The sequence below is a fragment of the Rhipicephalus sanguineus genome, chromosome 8 (genome assembly GCF_013339695.2).
Source record: "Rhipicephalus sanguineus isolate Rsan-2018 chromosome 8, BIME_Rsan_1.4, whole genome shotgun sequence".
Classification (NCBI taxonomy): domain Eukaryota; kingdom Metazoa; phylum Arthropoda; class Arachnida; order Ixodida; family Ixodidae; genus Rhipicephalus; species Rhipicephalus sanguineus.
In genome coordinates this window covers 64,869,460-64,896,436 of record NC_051183.1, presented here as the reverse complement: position 1 = coordinate 64,896,436, position 26,977 = coordinate 64,869,460, and positions in this window count along the sequence as shown.

The window sequence follows — 26,977 nt, the reverse complement described above, 5'->3', positions numbered from 1 at the left end:
GAAATACAACAAAGAAATCAAAATTTAACAGCTAGTCAACTGGTTTCCGGCTCTGTTCTGTACCACATTGCGCAACAGAGCAACAAACACTACCCAAATGTCCTCAGTGCAACAAGCGTACTTCTTGAAGAGCATCATTTCTCTGTAAGGTTGAATGACTTCTTCAAACCTGTCGGCTATTAAATTACATCGGCAATGCTATCCGGGGCCTTTTCGGCCTGCGTTGTCTAACGGAGAACCATCAACATTTAATGATTCAAACTCGTATACTATCCGGACTGCTTAGCGCTCGTTACATTTGGATGGTGTCGGTTAAATGATTACTAGCGTTGGCTACTCGCTTCAATGGCAGATACATTGCATACATGTGCTCTTATTCAAATGATTAAGCTGGGTACATCGCTTTTTTTCTGTTTTACTCCCATACGCTTCGAAGATCCTTGGGCTGTATATTTAGAGATTGGCAAAGTTTGCATTTCAGGATCATATGTGATTGGTGCGGAAACAATTAAAGAGAGACCGGGGTGAAATGACGCACAAAAGTGCTACTCAAGATTCGTGTGGTAATGAAGGTACTGTGGTGACAGATATTGTCACTGAAAAGGAGAATGTGCCACTTTTAATCAGGCTCATCTGCCTTCACAACATGGCGCTTATATTTCGTTTGATATTCGCTGCCCGACTACATCGCCTCAAATACAGCTTCGCATTTCTGGGTTTCTGTTGCGACGATGCGTCTTCTCTAATTACTCGATCTGACTCTCACAGCACTGGGTAAGGCGGTCGGAGCCAATTTGTGTGATTGCAACCAGCGCTGCTTCCTGGTTTGCTAGCCGTTCTTGCTATTCATTCATTATCTGTCTCCGCCTGAAAGGGCCCTTGAACGTATATGGAGGAAACGTGGTACAGGAATCAGGGACTGTTACGCTTACGAAATCCGCGTGAGTTATCAGTCTGCTTGTGAAGCCAGTAATTGGAAAAGCAGCCGTGTAATAAAACTGCGCTGAAACAAAAAGCTGCTACTAGCGCTTCGTGTTCACCTTAGTAAGAGCGACTTGCACAAACAGGGTGTATGCATATGCTTATTAGCAATAAATTTTTGGGCGATTGTGTTTAATGCTTTCGCGGAAATGTCGTTTGCTTTGAAATAACAAAGAAACAGAACAAATGAAGTCACAAAGAGGAATAAAATGCACGCAAATTTGTAAACCTTTGCGACCGTTCTCGATATTAGCAGGCTGCGTGAAAGAAGGATGCGGTGGCTCGGTAGCGGATGGCGATAAATCAAAAGCGGATGTAGTGACCGCTGCCTTTCAAACGAAAATTTCGCTTGTGGACTGCCCATTTGTAACACCTCGTAACCCGTATGTTATTGCGCGCTGAAATTGTCATGCTGGAATGTTCCGCGATAGTTTGTACTAATATAGTATAGTGCAAGTGGTTTGAAACCATTTCATTGATTGAGAATACTGATGTTCAACATACGTGAGGTGGCGTTTTATATTTATTTATGGCGCCGCCTCCTGTTTTCTCGTTAAATTCCTAAAAAATTTATTCATGATGCACAAAGCTTCTTAAAAAGACAATTCTGTGAAGGATCCTTTACCACAATGATGGTGTTATTGTAACAAAGGATGCTTCCAGGAGTACATTTCTACAGTGTACTTGAACTCAGTGCGTAAACAAAAGGTGGCTTAACACAATGCGTTGATGGGCTAGTGTGTGTTTCTCTACAGTAACTTCTAGTGCGACACAACGGCGGAAGGAACCGCCGCGGTGGTGTAGTGGTTATGGTACTCGCCTGCTGACCCGAAAGGTCGCGGGATCGAGTCCCGGCCGCGGCGGCCACACTTTGGTGGAGGCGAAATGCTCGAGGCCCGTGCACCTAGATTTAGGTGCACGTTAAGGAACACCAGATGGTCAAAATTTTTGGAGCAATTCACTACGGCGTCCTTGACAATCACATCGTGGTTTTCGGACGTAAAACCTTTAAAAAAACGACAGAAGGAAGACCACAAGACACAGGGCTACCCTCAGCTGATCACTTGAGTGTAGCGTGTGTCCTGTATTTTTTCTTGCGTTGTTGTGTTGTACTAAATGTTACTATACCTGTAAGCAAAGTCACCTGCCCATGAAAATTGTTCATGCTTCAGCAGTCTCCAACGCTGTCTACACGCATTCTTTTCTTTCTTTATTTGTTCCAGACAATGCCTTTGCCATTTTGCCATTAAAAAATCCGCTTAAGGATAGTGCTTTCCATAACCCTTATGAAGAAAGCTTCCATCATCGCATTGCTTGAGACAAAACATGGTAAATGTCAGTGGTAAAAGTACACAAACTCGCTCGCCGAGGCAAACTGTTCACGCTTCACAGGTTCGTATGAGTACTTATATACACGCTCGGCTCGATTCTTTGCTCGTTATTTTGGGATGAGGGCCTGCTGAGAAGGCGTTCAACGGCTTCGAAGAGAAGCGCAAACCTACGAAGAGAATGTCATGCACTTAATCGATTTTTCTTCTGTATTTAGCTGTGCTTCTCCAAACCCCCCTCTTGCTCCCCCTTCTTACTTGCTTATACTGACAGTTGACGTCTAAGTGGTTGTTGCGCTCGGAGAGAAGGTAAGGTTTACATGCTTTCTTGTTCAAGCGTCTAGCATTGCGGTGGTTCATTTCGGCTTGGCGCCAGCAGAGTGCGTAGTAGGTACGTAATACGCCAGAATTTATCATTATTATATTATTATTATTATTATTATTATTATTAATATTATTATTATTTATTATCATCACCGTAATCATCAAATACACAGTACAAATCAATCATGTTGTAAAGAAATAACATGAATAGAAAACAAGGACAAAAATAGGAGGACACACACAAAAGACGACCTAAAATAAAATGATCAAACTAAAAATGTTATTGGAAAAACAACCTATAAGCAAATCATCACATACAAGAGTATGAACTCCCGTATACATTGCCACTGCTCACTGCCGCCTCGGTGTCCGTCACAGGAATCAAGAATGAAAGAGAAAAAAAAAACATCCTAGATAGAGCTAGGGTCGAAGCAGGGCACTTTGCGTAAGAGTCGGCTATTCTGCCACTGAGACGCGCTAGGGATTGGCAGCAGCTGGTGGGGAAGAGGCTGAAGGAGAGGAAGACACGCTTTTTCTGCAGCCCGCAAAAGACCCTTGAGGCGTGAACAGCCACATTTGCGGCTGTGTAGATGTACAACGTCGTTCACTCAAGGGAAACATCGATGCCCGTGGCCTTCGAGACAGAGGGCCCTGTGAGCGAAATGCGGTGCCATCGCCTAGCGTCTTCTACTCCATACGCCGCTCAGGGCGTACAACTTTGTTTGTGTCGCTTGCGCAAAAAAGAGGAGTTGATGACCTTTCAGAAGGGCGCGGCTAGCGGCGACGCTTTCATAGCCTCAACAGCGAACAGAGTGCCAGACTTTCCTTGGCCGCGACCTTGCGATTGCCTTGTTTGTTCTTCCTGTCTATCACTGCCAAATTGTCCTTAGCGTCAAACTGCGCGTACTTCGCGACGTACATTTCAGATCCCAAAGCAGGCATTTCGATGAATGTGTGTATATTAAGCCAGCACTTTAAACGTTCAGTACTTGCAGCGAGAGTGTTCAAACAGTTTACGGCGAGCTATTTTAAGGCCGCTCTTCCAGCTTACGCTGTGGCTGTGCTACGTGTTCTTTGCAGGTTTTTTTTTCTGATCTCCTAGACCGACGGCGACAAGCCACTCATTACCAACGATATGCATTGAGAAGGTGCCGAGTTTCCCATGACTAGTTATTAACGCATAAGGCTTAGAAGCATCACTAGAAGTCACAAGTGACTGACGGCGACGTCAGCGTCAACATGAATGGTTCAAAAGTGACGTGACCGCAACGACGTCATCATGATGCCACAGGTCGCCAAACGTCAGTATGGCGTCAATATTACGCCACATAACATGATGCCGCATGATGACATCATCGCATGAGATCGTCGCTTAATGAAGCGTGAGGAGCACCACGTAAGGTGCACAAAACATCAGGAGGTGGAGGGGGAAGGGAGGGAAGGAGAATCGATACAATCAAGTGAGACTGAAAAAAATTTTGGCAGCTTCTTCCTAGTGGTGCTAAGCCTGAAGGAAGACCAACTCTGTGGTCGATTGTCCAAAGAGACTTGGTTCGTGAATGGAGCTCAAAACTCTCAATTATATACAATCGATCCTAGAATGTAATTTCAAATTCCGATTAAAATTAACCGTTCTGTAGAAAGAGTAATTCACAGACTTCGTCTAGACACTGCCTACGCTAAGAGCTTCCGATATAGGATGAGAAAAACTAACTACGCTACATGTACACGTGAAGAGGCAGAAGAATACATAGAACACCTCCTTCTACACTGCAAAATTATGCTGTTCCCCGTAAAATCTTCTTACAAAAAATCATAGCATATCCACGGATTGAATGATGATGAGTGGGCGAAGCTGCGGAGGTTCATCGGTAAACCGTGAATCTTCCGTGAATTCTGCCCAGTACATCATCACCGACGTGATATCGGGCGCGTTTATACTAAAGGTTCGATGAGTTATGACGACTTGCAGCTCACTTTAATTTTACATGTACGCTGTGAATTTTCATTGTTTAGAAAACCATTGCTTTAGAAAACATCTGGCGTCTTTCGTTAAGCAGCTGGCGTCTTTTCGTTTTGCTTTAGAAACATCTGGCGTTCTTTCGTTTTGCTTTTAGAAAACATCTGGCGTCTTTCGTTGGTTTATTTCATCAATCAACGGCGTTTTGAACAAAATTTTTATTGTTTAAACACGCACAGGAGAAATCTCACCAGGCACTACCTTGGAGGTAAACAATGGCTGCTAATGGGAATGAGAGACAGAAGAAGTCGGCTTTTAGCTAACACTTACACTTCTACTTCTACTAACGTTTCCTACTGGAACATGCCAATGGCTGCTAATGGGGAATGAGAGACAGAAGAATTCGGCTTTTAGTTAACGCGCACGCTGCGAATTTTTTATTGTTCAACAACGCACAGGAAAAATCTCCCACCGGCACCACCTTGGAGGTCAAGATCTGGTACTAGCGTTACGACTGGTTACGCACTAGGACCACGACAACTACGAAGGACGAACGGGTGCCGCCTTAAGGAGCTTCGCCCCTAAAAACTACACAGATTGGACAGACGGCCAGCTATCATTAGCAAAAGTGTTGGGTCCACGGCCAACAGAAACTCTTCAAAACATTGCTGCACGCGCCCTAGTGCAGTTTTTAGAAGAGTCGGGAATATCAAAAAAGATATTGATTCACATTTGTAATTATTATTCAAATTGAGATACCTCTGGTCACATGTTTCGCGTTGCCTCTTGTGGTTCAAGACAGCCGTGTTTAAAGTGTGGGCAATGCCCAGTGACTTTTGTGTGGTGTGATCGCATTCTACAAAGGACGGTGAGATGAACTCTTAAGTGCGAACGATTCTTGCGTGTCTTGTGTGTGAACATTGTTGTCACCACGTGGACATTATGCCATGACGTGTGAACATTCCTTTTAAAAGGACATTGCCGTGAGTGAGTCTACTTTGATTTATATGTTCGTGACGATAATTAATAAGTAAGGAAGATTAGTAGTCGCAGCCATGTATAGGCACCAACCTCTCCTTAAACACATTTAATAAAAAAAAAACCGGAGCTGGCTGGTCTTCTTGTTTCTCTTTATTTTCTCTTTCCTACTTCTCCTTTCTCTCTCTCTTTCTCTCTGTTTCTTGTATCTCTTTTTTGTATCTGTTTCTTCCCATTTCTTTCTTTCTCTCTATTTCATTGTCTCTCATTATTTCTCTCTTTCTTTCTCTTTCTGTTTTGCTCTGTGTTTTTTTCTATCTCTTTCACTCTGTCTATGTCTTTCTCAGTCTTTCTATCTTTTTTATGTCTTTATTCCCTTTATTTCTCTCTATTTTTGTGCTTTGCTCTCTCTCTCTATCGCTTTCTCTCTCTCTCTCTGTCTTTCTCCCTTTCTAGCTTGGCTGTTAAAAGGAGAAGATGGCTTTTGCCTTCGAGACGTTCTATACGAATGCATAAGGGGACTTGTGGGTTTTTTTTTTTCCTAGCTTAATGGAATCGGTGAAATGAAGTATCTGTACGTTTACAGCTTCCAGTAATGAATGAAGCATAGGGGGAAATTTCCTGGTCTCCCTTGCTTCAAACATGGCACGACGCATCGCACAGTTAAGCGACGGGAAAGAAAGAGATCAAGCAGACACACAGGGGTCACTTGTAAATTGTGTTTGGGTCGCTTTCATCGATTCTACCGAAGGGAAGCGTTGCTTAGCCCCTTCCCAGCGCTTTGCCAGTGATTGGCTCTGGCTGCGGCTACTGCTGCTGCGGCCCTGCATAATGCATAAAAATCAGGACCACTGTTTACGTGCCCCTGTGTGTTTTTCACTGCACATACTCGTTTCTGGTGTGAAATTCATTCCGTGAGAACAGGAGAAAGGATATGCAGACGGAGTACTATCATAACCGTGACATTTTTCTCCTTTTTCTATTCCTCTTTCCCATTCCCCCAGCGTAGTGTAGCCAATCGGACGCTTTTCTGGCTAAGCTTCCTGTCTTCTGTCTTCGTTTCGAAGGTCGCAGGTTTGGTCCCTGCCCACGGCAAGTTATATCTTCGTCCAGTTTTCTTTCTTCGCTTTTACCTTACATTTACTAATAATAAAATCCCCTATACTTTCCTTGGCATTATTGTCTGTTAGTGCTCAATAATAAAATGTAACAGTGTTTTATTAGATTGCAGCACATACAATGTAAACTTGCTGTAGAACATATCTGGTCATAACACGCACAAAATATAGAAGTTAATAACGGGTAAAAAATGCAAACAATCGTAACGACAAAAACGAAATGTTTGTGAACGGAATGTTTCTAAGCTTCATTCTCGTGAGCAATACGAAACGCACACGCTAATGAGAATTGTTTATATGACATGACAGTAAGTAGCGTATCATTTGTTTACCATGGTTAGTTCGTGTGCAGCGGAAGTTCCCATTCTTCAGTAAGGCGAGTCATGCGTAGCTTTTTATTTTCTTTTAGACAAGAAAGGTTGCGTAAGAAATTGTTCTTCTTAGCGATACCATCATGATAGCGTTTAGATAGTGTCTTTTCGTATATTGATGGAAGCGGAATTAAGTTCAATTGAAGAAAGAATGGTTCCGTGTGACTGTTATGTGGCGCGTTCATGATAGCAGGGATCGCTTTTTTTTTTTTCTGGATTATGTGAAGTTTTTTTATGTTCGCCAGCGTCGTAGTACCCCACACTAAGTAGCAATACTTTATGTACGATGCCAATAGGCTGTTATAAATAAGCAGTCTAATATATTTTGGCAAGTAGTCTTCGCATTTATTGAGTATACCGTGCGCCCGTGAAATTTTACCTGTGATTAGTTCAGTGTGCTTATTCTAGGACATGTTTTCCTCAAACAAAACACAATGCTACTATAACTCTCTGTGTAAACTTTTTACTTCATGTGATCGATACTGAATCTCTTACATTATTGCTCACGCATTTTGTAATTATAATCTGGTGTGCATATTCGTGCTCGTGAACTTCGTATGCTGCCAATGTAAGGGACTTCAGGGACCCAATAAAGCTGCCTAGAGCAGCTTTTAGCCGTCAAGACCATCTAGAATTTTCAGGTGAAATAGGACGATTGATTGATTGATTGATTGATTGATATGATTGATTGATTGATTGATTGATTGATTGATTGATTGACTGACTGACTGACTGACTGACTGACTGACTGACTGACTGACTGACTGACTGACTGACTGACTGACTGACTGACTGATCGATCGATCATCGTCCTCCACAGCATCACAAAGTGCGCGAAATGCCTGACAGATGTGTAGTGGGTACCTCGCTTCTCCACAGAATGACGAATAATGGCACAGTGGGTACTTCCCTACGTTGCAGAAATTATGATGAGTTATGGCGTAGTGGGTATCTTCCAACTGCGCTTATAGTCTCCCCAAGAGAATTTACAACGGGCTCTAGAAAGGCCGCTCCTCAAGCTTTCGCTGTGACTGCGTTGCGTGTTCTGCGCAGGCCTATTACAGCATAGCTGTGCACCTCTACTCCGGAACGGTTCCGCATCCGTGAAGTAAAAACAAAGCGCCAGGACCCTAAATCACCAACAGACGCTCGCGCTCGCGTGCTCCTCTGCTAGCAGATGCACGCGGGCTCCTTGGGTTTTGACCTCGGACGCTGAGGAAGCACATTCGGAGAGGTAGACAGAGGAGCCGACGGACGCGTTCGCTGTAGACTCGTTCACAACTGCTACGCCGCAACTAAATTTCGAGCTCTGGGTAGTTTAGGGGCCCTTTAAAAATTGAAGGCAAACGGCATATATTTCTTTGCAATCAGGCATACAGCATAGAGCTCAGTATTCGTTTGAATAAAGAAAATCACAAAACAAGCATTAAAAGCGCATGCTGGATAAGCGGCATGTGCACACTGGGAAAACCCTTCCACGCTTTCCCGGTAAAGATTGGGTTGCAGCTGCCTTGCACTGTACACGAGGGCTTCGGATGGCATCAAACGTACCCTCCTTCTCCCCGCATGTGCTTCCCGCTTCCATATAAAAAATTAAACCAACTTCGCACCAGTGGTGCCAACCTGAAGGAAATGCGGAGTGGGCGGCCTCTTCTGTTCCTCTTTATTTTTATTTTTCTTTCCTCCTCTGTTTCTTCTTCTCTCATCTCTCTGTTTTATCCACGTCTCTTTTAACTGTCCCTCTTTATTTCTCTCTCTTACTTTCTTTAGGTGGCTTTCTTCGCTTTCTTTCTCTCTTTCTTCCTACGTTATGCCTCTTTCTTTGATTCTCTGTTGCTCTCTTTCTTTCTCTTTCTTCCCTTTTTCGCTTTTTCCCTTTATTTCTATGCTATGGTTACTCTCTCTCCTCCGCCTTTTCCTTCTCCTCAGCCTCCCATCTCTCCACTTCTACTCTGCTTTCCTTTTCCGCCACATTGCCATACTGCACTCCACGCGGCTATGCTATGCTCTACTAGCGTGCCTGGATAGCCGAGTTGTTAGGATGCTCGCCTTCGGGTCGTGGATATGCGGGTTCAAATCCCGCCTCGCAACAAATTTTTTTTCGCCAGGAATTTCTCTTTCTTCTTTTTCTCTCCCGCTTTCTTTCTCTTTCTTTCTCTCTCACTCTCTGTGTATTCGTTCTCTCACCCATCAGTGTTATTCCATCCCGCGCCGGAGAAATCGGCGCTGGGGCTTTGTTAGCGAAGCTGAAGATGAAGAGGACGAAAAAGAGCGCGTGCCGATTCATGATGATGATAGTTTCTGCTCGCACCACCCGGCGCAACGAAATGCTTTAGTAGCTCCGTTCTTAAAAGGGAGACCCGTCTAGCAATTCAATGAGTTCATTCTAGGACTGCCATGGGTAGACCACAGAAATTAAAAACACCAGAAGGACAGCGTGAATACAATGCTGTACAAAGTGAACAAAGTCGCATTCCTGAAAGTGGATGCGGAACCAGGTTGCGGTTTACCAGCGACCACAACGCGATTCTCACTACTACTACTTTAAAGTAATCATAAAACATACTTTCAAACAGCTGCCAAGCGGTTGCCAAGCACCAATAGACATTGCGCAACCTCTCATACGTCAATGTACAATAAACAATCAGCTATACTCCTGTGGCGACACGGTTCACTTTCGTGGTAAAGATGTGTTTTTTTGTAGTTTCTATTTTTCTGGCGTGTATCTCACGATTTCTCGCCCCTGTAAACAACGATGGAGATTTTGGGTTGCAACAGGTATGCATTGAAGCTAGTAAGCGAGCTTGAGCGAATCTTCGCAAGCTGTGTTCAATGTTTAGAAGAAATGGTGAACGATTTTGAGTACTAGATTTACTCTACTATTATCTATACCACTGGCGTGCAGATCACACAGAATAAACATAAAGAGCTTAAATATGAACAAACGTTCGTGTTTAGAAAAATTTATTATCACGAAAATTTCTCACATGGCACAGTGAAAAAAAAGTTTCTCCCACGCACCGACCAACGCAGCGGTACGTTGCAACATACTTCGTTGTACGCACAGGTGCCTTCAAGAGGAAATGAGCTATGTTGTGTGCAAGCGATACCACCAGCGCAAGTGGATCTCTAATCGCGATTACCACCTTGACACCGGCGACCTGGCCGTCTTCAGCACGATTACCAGCTTGAATCCAAGACAGCTATTATAAGCACTAGGTTAAAAAAAAGTCCGGCAGATTCCACGCACTGCGGGAATCAATTTCATGCGGAGTAGCCAGCGAGGAGCAGCCTATGCCGCATTTTTCACTTTGGGAGAGAGAGAGAGAGAAACTTTAAGTGTCCTCACTGGGGTCAAGGGTGGCGGAGGGCCGGGAGACGAGCCTCTCCTTAACCCCCCTTCCTCAAGCGGAGGCCAGGCCTTGAATCCTGGCGGCGTCTTCGGACAGCCGGACGGCCCACAGCTGGTCCTCTGGGCCCGTGCTGAGCGCCACAGCATCCCACTTCTCGGCCGTGGTGATTTATAAATGTAGGGTTTGTGCTGCGCTGTATTCTGTCAGCAGCTGCGGGACAGGTCAATATTGTATCCTCGAGCTCGGCACGAAGCGCACCACACACCTTGCATTCTGGTGTGTGGACTGCGGGGTGATTACGGCTGTACAGTGGAGGAGAGGGGAAAGCGCGTATCTGTAATAAACGCGAGGTGGTGGATTGTTGCTGATTGAGAGATTTCTCTTGCGGTGGGTATTTGAGTCGGGCCTTACGGTTGTACACGAAGATGTCTGCGAAAGTAACCATTCTGTCTCTCGCATGATTCACTCTAAGCCGAGCGTTACGAGGTGGATCGATGTCATTGTGCAAATATAGTAGTTGTGCACATATCGTGGGCTTGCCAGGCACGTCTACTACACAGGCGTATTAAAGATCGCGCATAGTCCGACCTAACGTCTGCACGCAAGATAGAGCAGAGATGCAAGTTTTATCGCAACGAAGAGGACGCTACGGTCCGATGATGTGCATTTGATAAGTTGCGTTCGTCGGCGTATTCGAGCAACGCATAACTATAGCTTGCGTAGCCAATTTATTTAATTGTTATAAAATTTGATAGCCAAGACTGAAACTACAGTTGGCAACTGAAGCCAAAGTTTGAAGCAGTGGAATGGCTTTGTGATAGAATCTTGTCTGTCATGCATTAAGCCTGGGTTCAATTCCCGCTCGAGCTGCCTGCGATTTTTACAAGGCTGTTATGCTCGACGTTTGCCGTGCATTGTATTTAAAAATTAGCGTCATCATGAACCGGCATGCGCTCTTCTTCAATTCTCCATCGCCTTCTCGTCTTCCTCTTCCGCTTTGCTCCCAAAACACGTGCCCCTATTTGTGTAGCAGATCAGCGATAGATAGATAGATAGATAGATAGATAGATAGATAGATAGATAGATAGATAGATAGATAGATAGATAGATAGATAGATAGATAGATAGATAGATAGATAGATAGATAGATAGATAGATAGATAGATAGATAGATAGATAGATAGATAGATAGATAGATAGATAGATAGATAGATAGATAGATAGATAGATAGATAGATAGATAGATAGATAGATAGATAGATAGATAGATAGATAGATAGATAGATAGATAGATAGATAGATAGATAGATAGATAGATAGATAGATAGATAGATAGATAGATAGATAGATAGATAGATAGATAGATAGATAGATAGATAGATAGATAGATAGATAGATAGATAGAAGCGCTCAAAGTGCCTTTGGTTCACTGAGAAATGATTCGCATTTAATAAATAACCGGTTTCATCAATTGCGTTGCATACATCGCCAGTACTTGCAGTCACTCACTCTCGCTCGTAGCGTCATGCTGAAGATGACGTATTGTAACACATGATACGTCAGCGTCTCAGCGGGAGGAACGTTTGGCGCTTTGCAATATTTTCACTTTTGAAACGCTTCGCCCATGCCACCAGGTGCGTTCATGTCTATTATGGTGCTGACAGCGTGCTTTTTACGGCGCAGAAACAGCGTCTTCAGCACAGGGCATATGGAGCGCGCTTCTCTGGCTTGGATTTCCATTTACAAGAGGCACGTTCCCAACCGGCTGTGGCCAATATTGCTGCTGCCCGTCGATGCCGACGCGTGTCCTGCCAAAATAGCGTAAAAGCCTTCTGAATAATACTGCATCTCCAAAAGGCGGGAACGACCTACCCCCTGTGTATTGAAACTGAGGAAAAGGCTTGCTAACCTTAACGCAGGATGTTAAGGTAGCAGGCCATGATTTCGTTTTCTTCAAAATAAGACGGCTTACTTAAACAAAACTGCTTTGTATACGGTGCCTTTGCAATTCAACACGACCCATCGCTCTTCAAACAAAAAAAAAATATCTATATATTACTTTGTGGTGCACGTTTTCACACAGACTTGAACTGCTGGCACATTGACGTTATATAAAGAAACGAAGTGATTTGCTTTGCAGAAGAGCTCATGGCTGATTCCCAGTATTTGTTCCTTCAGTGCTGCATCCATAAATACTCATAGATCAAGATTTGCGGTTGCTTTTGATTAAAGTTGTAGATAACTATTTTTATACGACTGTTTCATAGATAATGTCATAACCTGACGGGGTTCATACGAAAATGTGCGTATATATTTAACAAAGACGTGTACAATGCACTTGCGAAACCAAAACCTAAACCACCTGAAAACGGACTACTTCGCGCAGTAACAAGCACGCGGAAGCTCCGCCCACCTAGCTTTGGCTGTGCTGCCACCGAAAGTTGTCGCCAGGTATGCCTGCCTATGCGTGGTACCTTAGCTGCGTTGCACACGCGTGAAAGTGCTCTTACTTTTGTATTTCAGGTTGGCATTGAACAGTTTGCAGTTTGAAGTTTCACTGTCTGGCTCTCTTACGTATCTGTCTTGCGATATGAATTGCGTGCCTGAAAGAAGTACGTAGAATAAATACGAGTGCCAATTTAATGGGTAACTTCTTTTGGCAATGGGTATGTAATTACAGACGCCCCTTAATTTTTGCGACTGGGTGTGTGCCGCCGATTGTGTCAAGATTCTTAATAAAATTCACCTGGATCAATATGTCGCCGAGTATACAAGAAGCCCCGGAGCGAACGTTTAAAATGCAGAGAAGTAAAGAAGGTGGCGACGAAAGTAGCACTGCATGGAAACTGAGAGAGAGATAACTGTAATGAATAAAGGCAGGGAGGTTAACCGGAAAATAAGGTCCGGTTTGCTACCCTGCACTGGGGAAGGGCAGGCCGAAAAGAGGAAGAGAGATCCCAGTGAAATCAAACAGTTTAACGACCCCTGCTAGCAATTTGCCACTTATGGCACCGGTGGAACTCAGCGTGCCCGGTATCAAAAAGTTGTTGGAGTAATTGGACAAAACCAAAGCAGTTGGTCCTGACGGCATCTCACCTCGCATGCTAAAGCGTTTCGCTGCCCCTGTCTTCCGTTATCTTTTCGTTATTTTTACGCATTCACTCTCAGCCAGTGAACTGCCAAACGACCATGGAAGAAAGCCCACGTTGTGTCAATTCACAAGGGTGGCTGGAGAAAAGATGTCCAAAATTATAGGCCTGTTTTCCTGACATGTATCGTGTGCAAGATAATCGAACACATCATTTACACAGCTATCATGGATCACCTCGCAGAAACCAATATGTTAAAAAACAGCATGGCTTCCGTAAGGGCTTGTCCTGTACTACACAACTTGTAGAATTCTATCGTGACTTAGGGCGTGAAATTGTTGCGGAGGGACAGCTAGATTGTTTATTTTCAGAGTTTCGAAAAGCCTTCGACCTGGTTACCCACTCACTTCTTATTTACAAACTTCAGCAATTAGGTGCACAAAATGATATCATCTAATGGATTGAGAATTTCTTGTCAGAGTGCAAACAGTGTGTGTTCCTAATGGTAAAAAATCGAGTCATGTCAACGTTACGTCTGGAGTCCCACAGGGCTCTGTATTGGAACCTATATTCTTTTTGATATATGTTCATTACATAAATTTACGTATTACGTCATCCTTACGACTATTTGCAGACGATTGCGTGGCGTACCGCAAAATATCTTGTGATCAGGACACGACAGAACTTCAGAGAAACTTGAGTAGAATAAACGACTGGTGTAAACTGGAACATGTGTTTAAACGCTAAAACTGCATTATTATGTTTCACTAGAAAAAAAAACCATTGATAAATAACAACTGTATTAATAAGGAGCTGTTACCAGAGTTGGTGTCTTTAAGTACTTATGCGTGCTGTTTTCCTCTGATTGCTCATGGAACGCGCATATCATTGAGACAGTTGTTAAAGCTCGAAGGGTGCTGAACTTCTTCAACAAAACCTAAGGTGTCGCGTGTGTAAATTAAAACGGAATGTGTTTACTACATGTGTAAAGCCGATGTTAGAGTACGCTTGCCCACTATGGGATCCATCGGAAGCCACTGTCACTACTCAGATAGAGAGCATTGAAAACGGAGCGGCCAGGTATGTCCTGGGCAGGTACGGTAGAACAAACAGTGTCACATTTGTTATTCCAAAACAGCGCACAAACGGGACATGAAAGAACCACACTACACAGCGCCTGTGCAGTGTGGTTCTTTCATGTCCCGTTTGTGCGCTGTTTTAGAATAACTATGTATACGTACCCACAAGCCCGCCTAGACACCGTTGTGTGACAATAATGAATTGTGACAACTGGGAATTGTCGTCTTCACGCCGACGAAAGTTAAGGCTGAAACTGTTTTTTTCGGATTTATTACAACAAAGTTGGAATTAATAAGACAACTTCCTTAAAGACACCTTTTTATCTTCCTAGACGTAACGACCATAAACTCAAAATCCGTGGATACCGGCTCAGGACGTGCATGTTCCCTAATTCATTTTTCCCTAAGTGTGCAGCGCAGTGGAACAAGCTCTCAGAAGAGAAAGTATGTTGTCAAAATGAACAAATATTTGTATCTATGTTGTAACCCCCCTGCTGTAACGCCAGAGGACAATGCGGGGTCATTCTTGAATAAAGAAAATAGAATTTAAAAAAAAACGAGAACGAGAGAGGGAGGGACGTACACAGAGGAACACACAAACACAAACACACGGGAATTTCATAATCGTTCAACGAATCGGGTCGCCCGCCGACACTTCAGCAGCGCCTTCTGATGGCGCGAAACTCAAGCTTTCCGGCATTCCATGATTGATTGATTGATTGATTGATTGATTGATTGATTTATAGATTGAACTGGAGTAAAATGGGAGCTTAGCTTGAACTCGTTGAGGAACATCGACTTGCATAATATATGCAGAAATCATTAGGAAGTGAATACATTTCCTATAAACATCCAAAACAAAAGCTTCCCTTTGAGTGACTTCGATATACATGGGGTCTGCCTTTTTTGCCTTTCGCTCTCGCAAACGCAACAACCGCGCATAAGCCAAGAAAGATAATTTCGTCTCCGGAATCAATGGCTCGAGGTTCAGCGTAGCGGTACGCATCTGTGAGCTCAGTGCCCGGCCCATTACAAACGCCGGAACAAGGGGTGGCGTAGTTGCAAGGAGTTGCATTACCACGTTGGTGTACATCGGATGTACCACGCTCCTCTTATTAACCTCTTGCAGCTTACATAAATTGCATTATTGGCAGGCTTTCGCTGAAGGTCGCGCTTATTTTCCGTACACTTACCAGCGACACATTTGGAAAAAAGGGAGAGAGTTAGGTAGAAAAGAATAGGACATTAAGCGAAGCCTCGTGTGTAGGCTCACGCATACGCTCATGCATGCGGATCAAACGAGAAATTTAAATGCAAAATTTGATCTGAAGTCATTAATAGCAGCGTTTCGCGCTGATGGTATTTTGCAGCAACACAATTTCCGGGGTGTGCTAACCGCTGCTTAGAATAACAGAGAGCTGAGCTAGCTGGTAAGTAAGAGAGCTCAGCTCTCTGTTATTCTAACGGCGTTTGTGGTGTCCTGACTTCTTTCTTGTGTCCGTGTTTGCACGCCCTGTCTTTTTAGAATGAATAGTAACCGCTGCATTTCGACGGTTTCCTGTTTAATGTGTCAACCGCGCAGTGACTTCATTATGAGACGCCGTTGCGTAAGATTAATCTTTATCGGGGCAAGTGATGGGATGTGTTGGCAAAGTCTTATGAAATGGACTTTGTCTTGAATGAATTATTTCGCAGATTTGCCGCCTGCATTTCCTTTCCGCTTTTTTTTCCTTCCTTACCAAGTGTCTTCTCGTGAAAAAAGTGGTGTTTTTGGTATCATGAAAGCGTAATTTACTAATACGAGAATTATCGCTTTTTCTTAGGGCTCCTTTAACTAAGTCACAACTAAACTATATTACAAAAGTTCTTGCACCTGTGCGATAGATTCAAACCAGCTGTTTGCAATCAATATCTCACGTTCTCTGATTGAGCGGAGATTTAGGCCATGTTTGCTGTTATGAAAGGACAAAAGTAAATCCATAGATTTCCCGTGCTACGAACAGCTTTTGAATCTTTCTAAAAGAAATGATTTAACCTGACATCCTGCGTGACACATGCAGTTACAGGTATCATTGTTTAGCGACACTATGACATTTTTTTCTGATTATGTCTCTTTCTGTCAATAGTGTACCAAGGTATTTTTATTTTAATGTAAAACTTGTAACGTTTAGTAAAGGACTGCCAGACACCGATTCAAGCCTCAACCACCATACAGATAAAACGATTTTATGACACCGTTAGTTACAGAATGCTGGAACTGCAATGAGAGCCCACAAAGCCATCCTATAAACAGAGTGCATTAAAGGTGACGGAATCTCACTAATGGGCTCAAGTGCGCTGACTCCAAACCTACGTCACGCGCCGGCCACACGAGGAGCTTCTTGCGCAGCTCTCTCAAGGCGAGGTAAGTTGCTCATGTTATAAAGGGAACACGTCAAGCGGCCGTTTATACATCTAAATCCTGGCTCATTTAATTCAGGCTATGTCTTTCATTTCCGCGCTTTGTGACTGTGAGTGTATCGGTTATTCGAAAAATGAAAGTTCATTTTAACTTGTAACAAGCGTTATCCATTAAGCAACCGGATCTTGGTCGATCCCCAGAGTAGGTTGGAGACGATATATGTAAAACGAAAACAAATGTAACAATACCTTAACTATTTTACTTTTGAAGCCCCTTCTCGACTAATCGCGCAGAGTGCGTCCGTGCTGCTGCGTCTAGGGATTCACTTCTACAATGCTTTCCCGGACAAGGAAGCCTTGGCGTTGTGTCGGTCAGTGGAAAGAACAAAATGATCCCACGTGGGCGTACGCTCCTCTTTTGCCGTGTTCTCTCATTACTGGATGTTTCGGCGCGTCCAAAAATAGGAGTCCGCTGTTGCTGCCACAGAAACGAAGAATCGGGGAGAAACGTACTGCCTTGAAGCACGGCCATTGTGTCTGCTACTCGCATCGTCGGTACACTCTACGCGCCGGACTCCCCAGAGGTTGCGCTGCGTCTTAACTTCGCACTTACACGACATCACAAGGTGAAACTTCGCCGTCCCTTTCGAGGCCATGTTTTCAGATTCTTTGTTCCGATTCCTTCGCTCACAAATCGCTCTTACGATACAATGTTCGTGAAAGCGAATTTCAACCAATACTTACTCCGCTCGTATCAATTGCTAACTTGTCATGTCGCGTGTTGCGTGTGATGTCGTACTCGCGGTCCATCATAAATGGGTATGCGCCACAAAAGTTGGGTAAATCCCACTACTCGCCACCACTCCGTACTATGCACATTATGAACTAAAAGATCGTCATTGCTGCCTAAAACAATATGTTTGGCTTAGCAACGGTGTCAGAATCCCCGAAGAAATTTACCAAGGCGCTCAAGTTTCTTAGCTAAAACCAGAGACACAAACGTGGATCTCTATGGTAAAGTCATCTATTTGGAACACCAGTTCTTGAAAAACTAATGGTGCTTTAATCGCCACTGGTATACTAAAAATAAAGAAGTCAACAGTTCACCCAACAAATATCCGACGACGCACATGGCGTAGGGAACTGAAACCGGGCATGTAGGGAAGCAGAAGAAGCACCTTAGGGTAAGCTGCATTCTGACGCAGCTTTCCGAAGGTGTTAGCGGAGATGAAACACCCTTCCCTACATGCCCGGTTTCAGGCTTGGCACCACTAGCGCCTCATCAGAGAAATCTCTCTCGAAACAATGTGGCGAATTAACTCGGTCAGGCCCTTCTTTGTCTTCTGTATCTCATTGCCCATTGGGAAACACTGGCGCACACTGCATGCTTCGCCTCTCCCCAGGTTTCATGTTAGTGGAGCTGAAACACCCTTCCCTACATGCTTCGTCCCTCCCCAATTTTTTACATACGTGGCCTCTCTCAACACCCTTTCAGAGAACTTAACGCACAAACGTAGCTCTGCACATTGCTCTAAGGATTACGATGCTTAATGAAGCTCAATACAGGTGCTGCATCTCATGTTATTCTTACAGCTTGACTTTGCTGCGTACTAGTTATACCACAACCTGCACTGTTTAACCAGTCTGCGGCGGTAAGTCAGTGAAGCTGCTTCAAATTGCTACTTTATAACGTTTAGTGGACCGGAGGTGACTAGCGGAGCTTGTCTCAACTTCGACGGCACATGCCCACTAGGAGCACGTACCCCATAGGCTCGCTATAGACAACTTCATCTTTATTGGGTGAGTAGTGAGGCTTGCTCAATTTGTGTTGCACACACCCGCTAGGCCAGTTATATATGGCTTCTTCATTTTGTAGTGTGGCCCATACCCACTTGGAGCTGCCTTACGCTCCGCAAGGATTAACCTCGACCTTAAGCAGGTCCCCTGTTAAAAGAAAGTGATCCTAATAAAGTTTGGCCAACCAACGGGACATATTTGCCCTGCAGTCTTCGCTTCTTGTATAGCCTTCAGTTCCACCTAGTTATTAGGTACATCCTGGTCTTTCTTATGGGCCCAAACCACGATAATATTATGCGGCCCGCTGTAGGGAGGGACTGCGTACGTGCACTTAATCTAATTAGGCGGGCATGCTTGCATTTCGCGCCTACCGAGATGCGGCCGCTGTACTTGGAAATCGAGCCCGCTTCTTCGTGCTTAGCAGAGCAACATCTTTCCTGCTAACCTACCCATGCGGGCAGCTGATTATTCACCTTCGACGATGCAAGAGACAGGAAAAAAGAGAATAATTTGGTCACGCCAGATGAAGCGGTCATCGGAACCCCACGGTCGTGTAGATATATGACGGCCACGCTAACGGTAAACTTTCGCAGGCGCCAAAACGCTGTCGGGAAAAGAAATGCACCTATAAAAATGGAAGTGCGAAGAGGCGTGACACCGGGGCAGGTAATGATTGCGACCACAGTTACGTGGTGACGGGTGACGCTATCGCATTACCTAAACAAACATAACCGAATCCACGAATCGGGGTCACGTTCTCAAAGCATCTCTGACGCAAGCGTCACCCGCGACCGGTCATTAGCACGGGAGGTCAGGTGATTACGAAACCGACCAATCTCGCAAAGGGAACTAAGCAGCAGTCAATCGAGAGGTGACCTTAAGTAACCACTACACTGTGATTACATACTGTTACGATTTATATCGACGTTAACATTAATCAGATCATCAGATTACGGTTTTTGAAGTGAGCGTGAAGTTATCTGTTAAACTCGAATCAAGCCATATAGTGCAGCCACTGCAGACTGGACGTTATATTTAAAGGAAATGTTTAGGGTACGAAATTTTTCGCTCAGTCGCCACACTCCTACTGAGGGTAGAAATATCGGTGAGAGCACCTGTGAGGTAGCCTTTATGGGCTTTATTTCATTAGCGATGACATCTCTTCAACGCTGATGTACACTTACGAAAGAAATACTTTTGGAACATGGCACACATCAGAAAGATACAAATTAGATTGTTTAATCAGGAAAATATACAAGCAAGCACTTGGACTCTCCATCACCACTAGCAACGAAAGTCTACTGCAGCTAGGTCTTCACAATACCCTGGATGAGCTAATCGAGGCACAACGCATCGCTCAATACGAACGCCTATCCAAAACTAAAACAGGCAGGCAAATATTGGATCGGCTAGGTATTACTTATCACACCCAACATGGCGTCAAAGTAGATATGCCCAGACATATTAGAGGCGTGATAACCGTGCTTCCTATACCCAAGAATATGCATCCCGCCCACCATCAGGGCAGACGGGAAAGCAGAGCACGCGATATACAAAAGAAATTTGGTCGCAGCATAGACACCGTATTCGTAGATGCAGCTAGATACAGACACAAGCGCGCCTACACAGCCGTGGTGACAAATTATGAGGGAAAATGTTTGACGAGTGCTACCGTCAGTACGCCACACGTAGAAACCGCAGAGGAAATAGCTATCGCATTAGCCATAGCACAAACACAAGCGTGTTTCGCAGTGATTCGCAGACGGCGATACGAAACTTTGCAAACGGCCGCATCTCCCCAGAGGCACTTCAAATTCTAAAACTCGGTAATAATCAAGAAAAAAGTGTCCATCTGATATGGACACCCGCTCACACACTATCAGAAGGTAGTAATGAGGCGGCGCACCGCATGGCTCGAGGGCTTACAGACCGAGCATCGATTAGTGCCGTCTCAGGGAATACCGATGAGTGGGAGTGGGAAGATAGAATGACCACATTTCACGAAATTACAGTACACCATAGATTGCAGAGGCGTACATTCCCACCGCCTCACCCGAAATTAAGCAAGAAACAGTCTGTCGAATGGCGACAGTTACAAACCCGATCCTACCCGAGTCCAGCTATCATGCATGTAATACACCCAGACTTATACACGACAGACAAGTGTAGACATTGTGACTCTAGAGCCACTTTAGAGCACATACTATGGGGATGTCCAGACATAATAAACAATAGCTGTGATGCAGCCTTAAACAGCGATAGCCTCCGCGCGCGCTGGGAGTCTGCGTTGCTCAGCTCGGACCTGGAGCAACAACTCTGGGCCGTCCAGCGAGCCGAGGAAGCCGCCAAGGGCCAGCAACCCTTGGCCGAAGCCTAGGCGGGATCCAGGCCCATCCCACCAATTCGCAGGGCACTCAATAAAGTTAATTCATCATCATCACGAGAGTACCTTGACACTTTCAAACAGCTGAAGTAACCTTTGAGTCTTATGGTCAGGCATCGGCCGGGATGCCAAATATATTTTCGTCCAAAAGAAACTTGCTTTCACGTCGAAGAACCAGTTAAGTGCTTTTTGAATTTTCTCCACCATTTGTGTGCTCCTCCAGGCTAACGAATTGATATCTTTTCAAGGCCTCCGACGCGCACGAATGTACCTCAATACCTCCTAAATTAAAAGGCCACATTTTTTCGCATATTTATGCTTATTCTGGCTCATTGAGTTTTAATATTCCCGTTGTTTTCATCCTATATGGGAAGATATACAATGTTTCTGCTTGCTCGTGCAATGTTCGTACAGTTTTATAAAAAACAATACTCCTTGTGTAAGTGGGAAAATATAAAGTCCGATTCCATTTGATTAGAAGTGTACCATAATGAAATCAAACCACGCGGACCTTCTCTCGTGAGCTTCTTCGACGCACCATTGATTTCATTCGTGTTCCATCAAAATGATGCAAATTACACGCACTGTGTAACGTTTATGCCATCGTTAGTATTAATAATTTTATATACATGGCATCGGTCCCGCAAGACGCATTCGCTGCTTGAACGAAAAAGGAAACGCAGGGAAGAATAAATGCGAATTTTCTCTGAGGAAAGATTTAAACCTTAAAGTGGCTATGATTCAGAGATGACTGAAACGCTATTGAAAAAGATTTATTCTACCTTTAGGTCGATGAATTCTTTAAAAAGAGAGGGTGAGTACATTTAAAATGACTTAATACACACATGAAAACAAAACGAGCAAATAACGATTACATCTCAATAAGTATATTGCTATTAGAATAGTCAATTATGCGAATAAACAAGGCAAAAATAAATATTTACTGTGCCTAAATTGAACAGATATTATAAATATTTGTAGCTATTGATACTGACGTGCGCGCTTCGTTTCCTTCATGTATTCGAGCGTTTCGGCGTGCAACGCAAATTTTATGGCCTATCAGCAGGTGTCGATCACTACCGATAATGCCTTCTATGTCAGCTGGTGCTCTTGTGACGACTTGTACGAATATCATGACGCTGGAGCGGGGCGGAATGGTCACTTGATCTTCGAACGTGTTAAAGGAACGGTCATGCAGATCTGAAATAAGCGGCGCCGCCTTGTCCGTTGATAGCGTTATCGACTTTGTTCTGAAGTCGATGACTGCGCCGTGGAGGTTTAAGAAGCCCATGCCAAGGATGACATTCCACGAACATTGGTCCAGGATTACGAAGCTCGTAGGATAATTCTGCTTATTGTGCAGATTCCAGCCGGCGTTATTAGGTGGCCTCCAGCTCTGCGGAGTTTAGGGCCTTCCCAGGTGGTCTTACCTTTCTTCAACTTCGTAGCGAAGGGCCCACTGATGACGGAGTAATCGGCGCCGGTGTCGAGTAGGGCGACGACGTTGTGGCGGTCAATACGCACGTCGAGGTCACTAGTTCGTAGTCTGGCGTTACGGTTAGGTCGAGGCGTCGGATCACGGCTGCGTCAGCTTGTTCCGCTGCTGCTACGTCGCATCGTCAAATCTTCTTTCGGCGCCGATGTTCTGTTTGAGGGGCTCTGTTGGGCTGGCGGCGTCTTCTCAAGATGTCGTCGCAACGTCATCGTCGGCGGTAGAGGACCTTCGGTATTTCGTCGTACACCAACCGCACCTCCCTCGGTTGCTGACCTTAATTTTCCGGATAATGGCTCACGAATGGGCGCCGTGTAGGACAGGAGTACTGCCGGCGCTGCGGTGAGATGCAGCGGCTTGGCGACGGCGATCTGGAAGGTCGTCTGGGTGTCCTTTGCGCTCCCGCGAGGTAGTCGGCGATGTCGTCGCACTGCCGTAGTGTCGACCATTCCCAATCGTTTCAGATAATTCTGATAAGCTTCAGCGCATAACCTGAACAGTATAGTTTATTCTGGAACTAACGCGGGCGCCAACGAAAAGCCTGGAATCTTCGATGCCACATGTATAAATACCAACGTGCCTTAGCGTCACGAAACCTGGTCATGAAGTTCACAGCGGTCTATTCTTTTATCCGAAACGAACGCCAAAACACAGCAATAAACAAAGCCACAAGTACGTTTGAAGCCGCAAGCACGAAGACTAGACAAATTTGTATACTACCCATCATTCTCATGGTAGCTGAACGATCGCAGCGCCAGAGTCCCCTCTTGTTAATTTTAGGAAACTCTATGGCCTTCCCCCAGCCATTTGCCCCGGCCAACGCATTGGGCCAGCGAAGCGGCCGTGGCCGTACCACACAAGCTGGTTGCAGCAGGGTGTATGCGAGTCACATGCTTGCACAGCAAAACATAGTTCTACATGTTCTCGCCTCAAAGTTGAAAACGTTGAGACATTTGCGTTTGTTTGGTACGTACCACGCCACAACGATAAGCAATATGCTTAATCTACTTCGTATTTATGGTGTATGCCTTAATTGTTGTATTAGCAACCGCCGGTAGCTGGCGTTACAAGCCAACATGGCAGCACCCATGCAGACGCGACAGCCCGCTTCGATCCGAACTCGCGCTTGCTACTCGCCCACTGTCCTCACAGCAATAAATATATGGCAAAATCGGCCATCGCGTTGTGTCAGCTCACGCTGGCGAAAAAGCGTCAGGTATGCTTAGTCTTTATTATTGCGATCAGCTGTGTTTATTTAGCCATGCCTGCTAAGCCTTGTCTCCGACAATATGAGAATGAATCTTGGAAACACTGCAAAATACCGACAAATACATTGCTCTCGAAGCTTCAGGACGCCAATATGAAGCAAAGAAATGGGTAGGTCTTGAACTTACGAGCCACAGAGCGCAGGACGACGACGTGATAAATTTGAGGCGGAATGAAACTGCATCCGCAGGTGCCGCCATGTTTATTTTTCCGGCGCTGCTGTCTGCTCGCTTTTACTCGCGTGCGCGCAGACGCTATGGGAGCGCTGAGCAGACGACGTGACACGGATGGAGACATACTGAGCAGCGCTGCCAAAGACCACGGCAGGGGGATGGCCATAGAGACGGCCACGGTAGGGGCACGGCCACGGTGCGGTGGCGCCCTCTAGTTTTTAATGAACAAACCACCTGCGGAAAATTGTCTATATGCAGGGTCTGCCACACTGAGGTCGCCACATTAGCTCACACGCTCTGGGACTTACAAAAACCCGCAAGGTGCTAACTCCGGAACCCTTCCGCCGCGGTGGGCCGCTGCCTTGCGTAGCCTCAGCCTCGGCGACCATCTTTGGGCTGTCCAGCAGGCCCTCGAGGCGGTGTTGAGGCAAGGCCTCGACGTCGCCTCAACCTGAGACCCGGTCGGCGAAAGCTGTGCAGGAATATGAATAATGTTGTTACCAACCAAATCTCACTTAACAAGGAGATTCTCAAATGAATTGGTGGCACATACCTAACCTAACCTTAAATGGCCCCTAAACCACCCAAAGGTGGAAATTTAGTCGTGGTGTTGGAGTTGCGTACGAGTCTAGAACGAACACGTAGCCACGAGAATTTTTCGAAACGGTGTCGTAATAGCGGAGTCACACGTGTTTGATGACACAAAAGAGACCCTCGCTCGTTTCGCTCTTTCCTTCGCTAAGCTTCTTTCGTTGGCTCGTCTCTCCTGGCCAGTGCCTCCTGTATTTTTCAGTGCCTGGGCGAACGCTCTCCTCAGGCCGTCGCGCGCGCGCTCCGCCGCAGCTCGCCGCTGCCGCGTGGCGGCGCTGTGCAAGTAGACTACGGGTGTAGTGGTGTAGTGGTGTAGTGGTGCTGCTAGAGGACGGACGTGTTTTTCGTGGGCTCCGGAATGACAGCGTCAGATAAGTGCTTTTTTTTTTTTTTGCATGATTCGAGCTTGTTTCTTTAGTTAAGCCACTAGATTGCAGCTTAATAGAGCTTACAACTTTGTGCTGTTGGTACAAAGTGGTGTGACAGTCGCTTCGGGTGTTTTTTTTTTTAATATTTGTTTTTTTGCCACCACGTGGCTGAAAGGTGCACAGGTGTTTTGAAGTGTAACATACTTGCGGAGTTTTGTGATATCATTTGGCTTTAAGTGTATCTAATCTGCCGCGTGAATGCTCTATAGCCATGGTCAAAAAGACCGTAAAGTGTTCAGGATGCGGAATGGGGCGGAAAATAGAGGTTTGTGAGGATGAGACGACAGAGAGAGCTGACGCCAAGTGTAAGCAATGCGAGTTAGAGGCGAAGATGGAAATAATGATGGCCGCCCAGAATGAGCTCAAGGTGAGAATCTCCGAGCTGGAGAAAGCGGTAGCGACAGAGCGGGAAAAAACGATGGCTATGGCGGAAAGGCTTAAGTCAGCCGAGGAGGGATTGGCAAAGGTAGCCATGCCAGCAAATGTAGCCACGGGGAACAGGGAAGCAGGCGACAGCGGGAAAAATGGGGCATCGACCCCCACAGTGGTAGGCGCGAAGGGGGAAACAGGTTTGGAAAAGACAGGTGCAAGGGACACAGGACCCACCTTCCGCGAAGTAGTCTTGGGAACGGGAGGGGACAAAACAACAGCAGTAGCACGCGCTAGTAACAGGTGCAGTGGCCAGGTGCGGGAGAGTCCACCAGAAAAGTCGGATCACGTGATAATCGCCGGGGACTCGAATTTAGCTACATGCGCAGAAGCAGTCAAGGAAAGGGTGAGAGGCGACAAACGAGTTTTAATAGGAAAGTTCCCGGGCCATAGGCTGGGATCAGTGATGAGACAAGCTAACGCAAAACTCGCAGCTAAGTCTAATGGACGTAACCTCGTGATAATCGCGGGAGGTCTAAACGACGTCTTGAGTAACGAATCAGCCGAACTAGCGACCACATTGGCGAAAGGGGTCGATGACATGCGCGCCATTTCCCCTCAGGTGCAGATAGTGGTATGCACAATACCGGAGGTACCGGTGCGTGACGGCAACCTGCAAAGAGCGGTTGTCGACGCAAACAAACAGATATGGCAGATGAGTAGAGAGAAAGGCATCGAGGTAGTGGAAATAAACAGAGAGGTGCACAGGTGGGGTGGTTTTCGAAGAGACGGAATACACTTCGATAGGAGGCTTGGCCATGAGGTGGGTTGGCGTCTTGCAGGACGCGCAGTAGCTTTTTTGGGGGGCACGCGGGCCCTTCGGTGCCCATGGTAGCTTGTAATGAGGAAAACAACCAGGGGGACTCTTTGACAGGTAGTATAGCGAAAAAACAGAGAAAAGGTAAAAGAAGGGAGAAGGCGCGTGTTGCAATTAGTTACATTAACATGCAGGGTGGCAGAAAAAAGGCAAAATGGTTAGAGATTGAGGGACAGTTAAACAAGGAACAGATAGGTGTTTATGCGGTTACAGAAACACACCTTAGAGACTTGGAAGAGCCACCACATATTGAAAATTATGTTTGGGAAGGATGTAACAGGATCACATCAGAAAGGAGCGGTGGGGGGGTTGGAATGCTAATTCATAGCAGAACAAAATGGGAGAGAGTGAAACAAACGTGTTCAGAGCACATGTGGGTTCGGGCACAGTAGGTGGAAAGAAAACGTGGCTAGGTGTAGCTTACTTGTGGACAGGCAATAACTGCAGAGAAAAGAATCTGGAGATAGTGAAATGCATAAGCACCGATATTAAAGAATTTGGTCATGATGCCGAGATAATCCTTCTAGGGGACATGAACGCTCACATTCATGACCTTGACGGATATTCAGACACCAATGGCAAGTTATTGCTAGATCTCTGCGAGCAACATAGTCTTGAGA